This window comes from Neomonachus schauinslandi, chromosome 4 (assembly GCF_002201575.2).
Source record: "Neomonachus schauinslandi chromosome 4, ASM220157v2, whole genome shotgun sequence".
Lineage (NCBI taxonomy): Eukaryota > Metazoa > Chordata > Mammalia > Carnivora > Phocidae > Neomonachus > Neomonachus schauinslandi.
In genome coordinates this window covers 177,072,571-177,082,676 of record NC_058406.1, presented here as the reverse complement: position 1 = coordinate 177,082,676, position 10,106 = coordinate 177,072,571, and the positions used below count along the sequence as shown (strand labels likewise).

General features: G+C 45.1%; 1 long non-coding RNA gene across 1 annotated transcript; it reads left to right on the top strand.

Annotated features, from left to right (window-relative positions):
- The first annotated feature begins 5,548 nt into the window (after nucleotides 1–5,548).
- Nucleotides 5,549–9,509, top strand: LOC110578939. The gene is made up of 5 exons (XR_002480211.1): nucleotides 5,549–5,623; nucleotides 6,919–6,984; nucleotides 7,611–7,846; nucleotides 8,232–8,365; nucleotides 8,461–9,509. It is a non-coding gene; the product is annotated as an uncharacterized LOC110578939 (long non-coding RNA).
- The last annotated feature ends 597 nt before the right edge of the window (nucleotides 9,510–10,106 follow it).

The following is a 10,106-nucleotide window of genomic DNA, read 5'->3' as shown; positions in this document are numbered from 1 at the left end:
AACATAACACATATGTACTTAATACTTCATCAAAAAATATTAATTTTCTTCTCTCCCACTCTCTTCTAAACATTTATAGAGTATTTTATTCTAATCTTTATTTTGTTATTAGTTTACTATGGTTGCCATTGTATTTCTGTATTCTGCATTTTATTCAGTGCATGTCATAATTGTTTTTGTTAGAAAAGACTCTCCAGAAACATAATTTTCATGTCTGGGTAATGCTCCAGCTAGCAGATACATCATAACTAATTTGCTGTTGGTAATTAATATATTTCACCTGTATTTACATAGAGAGAAGAACATTTTGTGAATAAGGCCTTTTTTGCATTTCGGATCATTTCTTTAGGATATATTTTCAAAAGTGAAATCAATGCACCAAAGAGTAAAAATAATTTAAGGCCTTTGACACAGAGTACCAAATTTTTCCCAACATTTAATTTTTATGTATGAGCTGGTTTCACAATTAAGTCTTTGTCCATTACTCCTTATAAATTGTGGATAGAGTCCTCATAAATTAAGGATAGAAGCTATATGTTTTCATCCTATAACCCCATCCCCTATTACAGGGTATATTTAAATAAGTATTTATTTAATGACTAGGAAGAATCAAGCCTATTCACATTCTTATTTGTGCAGTAATGCCTGTTTCATTCCATCCTCATTATAACTGAATATACTGAGATGGTAGGAGAGTGAGCAGTGGATCCAGAGGACAAATTCTTAATATACATCTTTGTTACCTTCCCAGAGACACCTGGACTATTTCAAAACTTACAAAGGCTGGCAGAAGCCAAGTTTCTGACTCCTTCAATACCTATTGTCCCTAACTTGTATGCACACCTGGCTGAATTACGTATTTAGAAGTACTCTCTGACCACTAACAAAAGCAATGAGCTTTCTGCTAAATGTTTCTATCAGTCTCTGTTGCTGTGTAATAAACCACCTCAAAACTTAGTAACTTTAAAAAGCAACCATTTATTTAGTTCATGATTCTTCAAGTCAATCATGCTTAGCTCGGGCTCAGTTGGACAGCTCATCTGGTCTTGACCAAGCTAACTCACATATCTGCGGATGGTGACCTGGGCAGCTCCCGGCTTGGAGGGAGGCTGGCTGATGGAGGCTGGCTTCTCTTCCCTTCTAACAAGCTAGCCCAAGCTTGCTTGCATGGCCTCTGGAACGGGTCCCAAGAAATAGAAGACGGGAAACATGCATTGCCTCTTGAGGCTTTAGCTCAGACCTGGAACACCATCACAGCATTCTAGCAGCCAAACCATGTCACAAGGCCAGCCCAGATTCAAGGGGCGAAGGAAAAGAGTCCACCTCTTAGGCAAAGGTGCTGCAAAGCCACATTACCCAGGATATGAACGCAGGAAAGGAAAGAAGGAAGAATTCAGCCCTTTTTTTTTTTTTTTTTGCAATTGACTAGTATTTCCCCAAGTGATAGAATGAATTAGTCTACTGGGTGGAGTTGCTAAATCTTGTCCAATTGGAACTTGAAGATTATTTATCTCCAATAACTTATGTAGTGCCTCAGAGGTTTAAAACATTGGAAACGGTGTTATCTTGGCTAGTTTTTTGTGTAACCGGCACTTGAGGCACGTTGGACAGAAGCCATCAATTTTTAGACGGAAGATGAGTCTCAAGGAAGCTGAGCTGATGTCGAGAAGCTTGTAGATCTTCCCCAAGCCTCTCCTGCTCACAGGGGAAGCTGCTTGTCTCTTTGCTTTCAGTAACCAGAAGCCACAATTCCATTCATTGCTAAACTGTACTGCATTGTTCAGAGATGTATTTTAAGGGTTGGGGCTGCGGTAAAATTAGAACAGAAGCTGTCACTGGTCCATTTTCACCTACCCTGGTTCTAGCAATGGTGTTTTGAGTCAGGCTCTGTGGAGACATTAATAGCCTGGATTTGTGCCAAGAACTTGCAGAATCTTCCAACGGGCTCAGTTTTGCTCACCATAACTTGGGATCTATGAGATGTAGTTTCAGGAGGCACCGCCCCACAAACCCTGCTTGCTTAAAATTCTCCTGATGGAATACCAAGCCATTCCTTTTCCAGTAAGAAGTCCGTGCTAGGGGTGCCTGGGTGGCTCAGTTGTTAAGCATCTGCCTTCGGCTCAGGTCATGTTCCCAGGGTCCTGGGATCGAGCCCCGCATCAGGCTCCTTGCTCTGCGGGGTGCCTGCTTCTCCCTCTTCCACTCCCCCTGCTTGTGTTCCCTCTCTTGCTGTGTCTCTCGGTGTCAAATAAATAAATAAAATCTTTAAAAAAAAAAGAAGTCCGTGCTAAAGTACAAACCACTAGGACATTAATTATTATTATAATAATTACATAATACATTACATAATTACACATCTATACATAATATGTATGTTCTTTTAATGAAAGACCAACCATTCCTTTCACAGTGAGAAATCTTTTTAAAAATGTAAACCACCAGGACTTTAATTATTGTTAATTTATTATAATCATTGTTATACTAATTCTATAATACATTATAAAATTGTGTGTTTTGTATATAGTGTTATTTGTGTATATATTATATAATTGTTAGATAGCATTGTGTAAAATGTTATATAACTATAACACATATAATTCTGATATAATAATCTAATCATGATGAATATTTTGGTGGATGAGATATAGGAAACATTGGCCACCAGGCAAGGCAGAACAGCGATTCCGAGAGATGAGAAGCAAATGGGGTGAGCCGCGCCATGCGCCAGGATGGGGACTTGGCCATGAGAGGGTTCTGTGCTGCATTAGAGACGCCCGACCTGGGCTCAGGCGGTGCCGATAACAGCCCTGGACCACATGTTGCCCATTCCTGTACGACTGTGAAAGTCTTTGGCCTTTCCGTACCCTATTCTCCTACCCTTTTCCAGACTCTGACTTTCAGGACACTTCACTCTATATTAATCCTGCTTTATCTTGGGCAAGGCACCAAGCAAATTACCTGCACTGTTTCATTTACTCCTCATAATTGCCCAGTGCATCAGTTAGCACGCTTCCAACTTCGGGTAACAGAAGCCCCGATTCAAAATGGCTTAAACAAGAAAGGGACTTCTTTTCTCAGATACCAAAATGCCTGGAAGCCAGACAGTTTCACAACTTGTTAATCCACTTCCTCAACAACACCATCGAGCACCTAGAATTTTCCTGTCTTTCTCTAATGTCACCCTCTGCTGGCCAGCCTTGTACGTCACGGCCCACGCTGGCTGCCACATGTCAAGACACAGCAGGTGGACGACACAATGTTCCCCAGAAGAGACACCTTTCCTGTGGCCTTTTCTACATCCCCATGGCTGCGAAGGAGCAGAGCGTCTCCTCAGACCTACTCTGACTCCAGAGCCAGAGCGATTCTTTTTTTATTCCAAGCGGACTTTTCGGATGATCCTGCCTTGGTTATGGCTAATGATCGAGGTGATTTGTTGGCTCATTTTCAGCAGGGATTTTAAAATAGTGATTACCAGGTTTGATTTCTCCCAAAGAGGAAGTTTAAATTTAGCTTACACCTGCAGTTCTCCTCTGAAACTTTGAAGCCAATCTTTTCAACATCACATAGAAAATACTAATCGTGTCCCAGAGTTTGGGGATAAACCGATTATCTGTTATTGCCGCTGCGAATGCTAGAACGTACCTAATGAGAGGGCCTGAGGAATACGTACTTTGTTTACGACCACGACAGAGAGCCTGGGATGGTGGAACAGGTCTTCAAGCTGGCGGCCCCCCGGCGAAGGAGACGCAGCCATCCTTGTTTAAGCTGACAATTTACTCTGATGACAAAGTAGTGTTCCTATGCCCTGTTATAACATAAAACCAAGCAAAAACCAAAACCAAACAATGAATTAAATGATTAAATGCCTATCAGGACCCACGTGCTAGAGCTAGGGCTTCAGGAAGATGCTCTCAATGATAGAGCTTAGTGGCCAGGGACGCAGACTCTGAAGCCTCACTGGGTGCCTTTGGACCCTAACTCTGGCCCTTATTGGTGGTATAATCTCGGCCAGGCTGCCTAATTTCTCTGTGCCTCACCATCCTCATCTGAGAAATGGGACCAACAATCACATCTATCTGACAGAGTATGTAAAGTGCTCAGAGCAATCTGTGGCCCACAGTGTATCACTGTTTCATCTCCTTATCTCATTTATTTGAATGTTTCTCACCACGCCCATGATGGATGGAATTGGGATCCTAGTAGCCGTCCCTTGGAGCTGTTACAAGGGCAAAAGGTGATGCATTATTGGGGAAGTACTCAATTAATGGTTCCAAAAACCAGTCCCCCACAAGGAGGCGGAGGCCAAGTGACTAAGTGACTCAGCAGGTCACCCAGGGGAGCTGGCCCTCTAGCTCCACAGCCACCCCTCCCTGGACACACAGTTTCCTCCCCATCATCTCTATTCTGAGCTAATTCCTCTGCTCACCTCTGCCAATGGTGGCCCGTCCTGCGGAGAAGCCAGGCGGGCTCTGGGCAGTTTACAAAGGACCTGGCTGTGTGACCTCTCTCATCTCCTCCCTGGCTGTCCCTCCCCTGGCTCACTCTGGTCCAGCACCTGCAGCCTTCTTTCTCTTTTCTACATGACAAGTTCATCCCATCTTATGGACCTCTGCCCTGGCTGTTCTCCCCCAAAACCCTAAATCTTTTAATGGCTGACTCCCTCTTATTATTCAGAACTCAGGTTAAATGTCACCCCTTACAGACGCCTTTCCTGGCCACACACTAAAGTGCCCATTCATTCACTGGTTAGTGGATAGCTTTGCTTTTAAGTACAATGGGAATGTACTTAATACCACTAAAAGGTATGCTTAAAAAGGGTGAAGATAGTAAATATTATGAGTATTTTACCACAATACAATTTTTAATAAGGCAGTGACCTGTCTTTTGTATGCTCTCTCTCTTTCCCTCTGGCTCACTTGCTCTGAGGAAGCCAGCCACCATGTTTGTGGGCTGCCCCATGAAGAGGAGCCCAGTTCTACCCTTGTTAGAGAGATCCCGAGCTTGAGGCCCAGACTCCTGATCACAGAAGCTTTGAGATAAGAGATGTTAGCTGCTTTTATGCCACTGAGTTTGTGGGGTGGCGTTGGGGGGAGGCAGATTTGTTTCATGGCAATAGATCATAATACACTAACTATTGTCTAGTTCATTTGTGGGTAAAACAAGGGAGCCAGAGCACCCTAACCCAGGCGAGAGGCCTGACACCTTAGAAGGCCCCAGTCTCTTCCTCTGCTCCACACACATCCTCCCCAGTGGACAAGGAGCTGGAGGGGTCAAGGAAACATAGCTACCCTATACACAAGTTACACAAGACTCCAGAGTGCCCTGCTCAAATGTCCCTGAGCCTGCCTCCAGATTCTGGGGGAGGGGGCTTCCTCCTCCTGAGGACAGACCATTCCATTATGAGCACACCTTAAGGCACAGGGAGCTGTTGGGGGTTGGGGGTTGGACTGAGCCAGATATGTGGGTGGGGTGCTGACAATGTGTGGCCTGATTGTCTCCTTATACATATTTAAACACATGGCTTGGTGCCTCCATTAGCACTCTTGTCCCTGACGCTACACATCATCGAGGCAGCCCTGAGTGGAGGTAATCCTATCTGAGGACCGACTGGGATCATGTCTGTGTAAGTACCGATTGCAGAGCATGACACGCAGTGAGTGATCAACAAATCACAGCCTTGCTCCTGCTTGGCATTCCTGTGATGGAAAAGTACAGAAAAGCTGGATTTGTCACCGGAATCAGCTTTCTTCCCAAAGCATCCCTGGTTGACAGTTCTGGGCCTCCTGGGGTGAAAGTCATGTCTGGTCCTGGGCAAATTCCCAGCTCTGCTATGGGAGGCTCCTACCAACAGCCAGGAACACACACTCCCTGTCATTTTCAGAAAGAAGGAGCAAGACGCAGGCTAGCCAGTTGGGGATCTTCTGCCCCTGCCCCTCAAGGCCTCGTGAGAATTTTGGCAACGGTATTAGCATTTCTTCCTACCAGGAGGCAAGAAGAAGGAGACATCCCTGAGTTCCTTAGGAGGTGAAAATGTGCTGTTTTATCTTCACGTTGTTATTCATTCAGCAAATTCTTTTTGAGCTAGTACAGCAGAAGGAATAAGAGTTATTTCTTTCTATCCAGTTCGTCTGAGAAAAATCTGAGCTAGAATCCTGGGATTTGCCTCTCACTAGCTGTTGGGCAAGTTACAAAATCTTTCGAAACCTCAGGGCTTTCACTTGTAAAATGACAGTTAAAAATTGTCTCAGTTGTATAGGGCTGAGCGAAGAACAAAGGATACTCATGAAGAGTGCTCAGGACAGCTCAGGCTCCTCATCTGAAAATGGGGATTGAACATAGCACAGACGCCCAGGTTTGTTGAGTGAACGGTGAGGTCATAGATCTTTCCTCTAGCACCTGACACATGGAAAGGGCTTGCAGTGGTTGGATGGTGGGCCCGCAAAAGACACAGGTGCCTGGAATGTAGGAATATGGCATTATTGGGGAAAAGAGTTATTGCAAATGTAATTAAGGATTTCAAGGTGAGATCATCCCGGATTAGGGTGGGCCCTAAAACCAATGTCAGGTATCCTTCTAAGAAAAGAGAAAGGCAGGAGATACACAGAGGAGAAAACCCCGAGAAATCAGAGGCAAAGATTGAAGTGATGCAGCCCCAAGCCACGGAACATGTGGAGCCGCCGGCCAATGCAAGGAAGATTCTCCCTTAGAACCCTTGGAGGGAACTTGGTTCTGCCAACTTCTTGATTTCAGGCTTCTGCCTCCAAAACGGTGAGAGAATGCATTTCTATTGTTTTAAGTCACCAACTTTGGGGGAATTGGTCACAGCAACTTTAGGTAAAAAATAAAGGGCGTAATAAATGTACACGATTGCTATTATCTGTTGCTTCTCTTTGCCCTACTTTGCTTTGTTGCCCACAGAAGGAGGGCAAGCTTCTGTGAGGTGCCTGAGCTGGGTCACAAAGGAAAAAACCCACGTGCAGGAAGGTAGGTCGCAGCTTCGGTCCTGCCCCTGGCCCCTCCTGCTGGGCAGGACTCCTTCCCCTGGCTGCCTTTGTGCCAGGGCCCCTGAGGCTGGCAGCGCCCCCCCCGCCCCACGCCCAGACAAGAGATTCCAAATCGCAGCATGAAGGGAATAATTGTCAGCGAGATCCCAGATTGTTTTGTCACATACATTTTGCAATATGACAAGTAGGCGTCCAAAATATGCTCCAGGAGGAGGGAGCAAGACATTTTCCAAAAGCCTACTTGGCAGCCCGAGTCACTGTGCTGAATCAAGTGCCCGTCTCGTTCTTGGCTTCGCTCCTCCTACTGTGTGATGCTGTGTCACTCAGGAGGGGGCGTGCCAACCAAGCGCCACCAGGGGGGGGAAAAAAGCCAGCTCCCAGCGGGGTTGGAAGCATCAGCTTGACGCTATTGACTGCTTTAGGATTTTTCTAGATGACGTCATAATAATAGCTCTCTTCCTATGACCCTAAAAATAACAAGCATCGATAGCCATTAGGTACAGCCCCTTGCGAAAGGCGCTGCGCTGAGACATTTATGTGCGTGATCCCTTTTTATCTTCTCCGTAATTGTATGAGGTGGGAATTATTATTATCTCTCTTTTTCAGAGCAGCAAACTGAGGAAGAAGGAAGTTCAAAGCAATTTGCCTACGATTCCATTTCTAGGACGCGGTAGAGGTAATCTTCTAGCTCTCTGCAAAGCTGGAGGCGTGAGCGCTGAACAGCCACTTTGTATCATGTTCTACAGGTGGGTGGAATCCGGATCCTAGGTCCCTCACCCCCACAGAGAAAGACTGCTTGTGTGTAGAGCAGACTCCCTCAGACTGGCGACTCCAGGTAGGAGGTGAGTGGGTGCGGCCGTTCAAATGTGAAAAACTTACGTAGCTTAAACAGAATTCTTTAAGGAGGGCAGATCAAGTTTTCTCCCTCTGCCGTCTCTTCTGGAGCCCAGCATGGACAGATGCTAAAGTAAGAGAAAGTCTTTTGTCATGCAACTCGGGCCCAGGAAGTAGACTGACATTCTTTTAGCACAATGTGGTATAGGAGAAATGTTTGCAATAGGTTAGTCTTGGTAATTGAAAGATTTAATGGAGGACGGATTATTTCAAGAGTCTCTTCCCTACCCTTTCTACTCATAAAACCTCACTATGGATTGTCTACCCCACATTCATTTCTGTCCTCTTGCTTCCTAACCAAACTCAGGCATTGTTCTATCTCTCCAACATTAGACTAAGTGGCCATCTACCTCACGCCCAGCTCCAGGGATGGGCTCGATGACTAAGAGTAATCCTGCTCTCTCTGCCGGTGATTGGTTCCGGGATACTCCCAATTCTTTCCAAGGAAACATGAGAAGTCCTCTGGAGTGAGTGGTGGCTTGGTGGCTTCTGGGGAAAATGTCTTTGCTTCAAGGAAAGAGCCACAGGCGGGAAAAAAAAGAGAGACCCCTTCTTCCTCTAGATCTTGTCCTATCTGGAGAGGATGCTCGGAACTACTGCCACCATCTTGTCACCAGCTTGAGAAAGAATCCAACTGATGATGGCACAGCAGAGAGAAAGAGAGAAACTCTTCCTGGATGCCATTGTTGAATGGCTAATTCAACCAGCTTTGGGCCCGCCCTGCCCCTGGCATTCCTGATATGTGAGATAATCAATTCCCTATTGTTTAAACCAGCTTGAGTCAGGGGTTTTTTTCTGCCACCAAAAGCATCCTGACTAATACAGAACTCAAAGCAGACTCTCCTCCCCCTCCTCCTCCACCCAGCAGCTGAACTGAATGCCACTGAGAATTGCCAACAACCCATTCCAGAGGCTGCACACAGGAGGAGGAGGGATTTGGGGGGCGGGGGGGTGGTGATGGAATATAAGAGCTTTAAAGGACTGAGGAGTTGCGGGGCATGGGGACAAAGAAAAAAGGAGCAAGGGAAAGGACCCCTCTGTGCCATCAGAGTGGGGTAGAAACATGGTAGAAACATGTGCTCAGGAGTCTATGACTAAGGTTCCATACCCATGGGCAAGGTGAATACACTAAAGCTACCCCTACTAAATCTCCACTCAAAACGTGTTGGACCATAATGTTGGAGCCCAGAGCAAAGAGCTGACCGAACACTCTCCATGGATTTATATGGTCCTTCCCTGGCAACCATTAACCATCCTTTGGGAGGCCAAATTAGCCTTTCTTCCATAAAATACAGTGTACTGCTGGAATTAGAGATTGTTGGCCCCAGTAGTCTTAAAAGGCTAACAAATCTGAACCCTCTTATTTTGTGAAAGGGCCTCCAAGGCCTGGGACGGGAAGTGATTTCCCTGAGGCAGTGCCAAGGGAGTTTGTGGGAAGAGATGACACTGAAATGCAGGTCTCCTATCTCCCAAACTGGACCCCAGACACCACCATTCCCCTGAGTGCGTACCAAGAAACTGTCAATAGATTTTAACAGCCAGAACAATTTTGGATGATCAAGTAAACTCAGAAAGTGTTGCATTAAATAAATCATATTAAAGATTTTTCAAAACTAGAGAACTCCTCATAGTTTTTTGTTTTGTTTTGTATGTTTATTTATTTGCCAGTAATGCTTTGTGAATCACCAAAACTGAACTGTAGTATACTCTCTTTTTCAAACCTGTTGGACCATGGAGCCTTTCTTTCTCCCAAAGTATCTTACAGGAATAGTATTCTGCAAATTATATTTCAGCAAATGCACAACATGGACCTGCCTCCATAAGAAGGGAATGAGGTCAAAATATGAAGAGAAGCAGAGACAGGCAGGGTTGAGAAAATGGATGGAGGAATAGACAGATGAATGGATAGATAGATGGAAGGATATAGAAAAGCAACATAATTTGAGCCCCTGACCTAAAGCAAACTTGCAACATGAACCAATACATTCTTTCCTCTTAAGCTAGCTTGAGTTGTAGGTTAGTTGGGTTTTGGGTTGTCACTGTTACTATGATAATAATGCTTAACAAATAATCCCCAAGTTACTGTTTCAGTAACTTACTACCACAAGTGTTTATATTACACTGTTGGATCAGCTGGACGAGGCTGGACCTCAGCTTCTGGTTATGGTTAGGCCCCAGACTGGAACATAAGGTACTTGGTGGATGTTC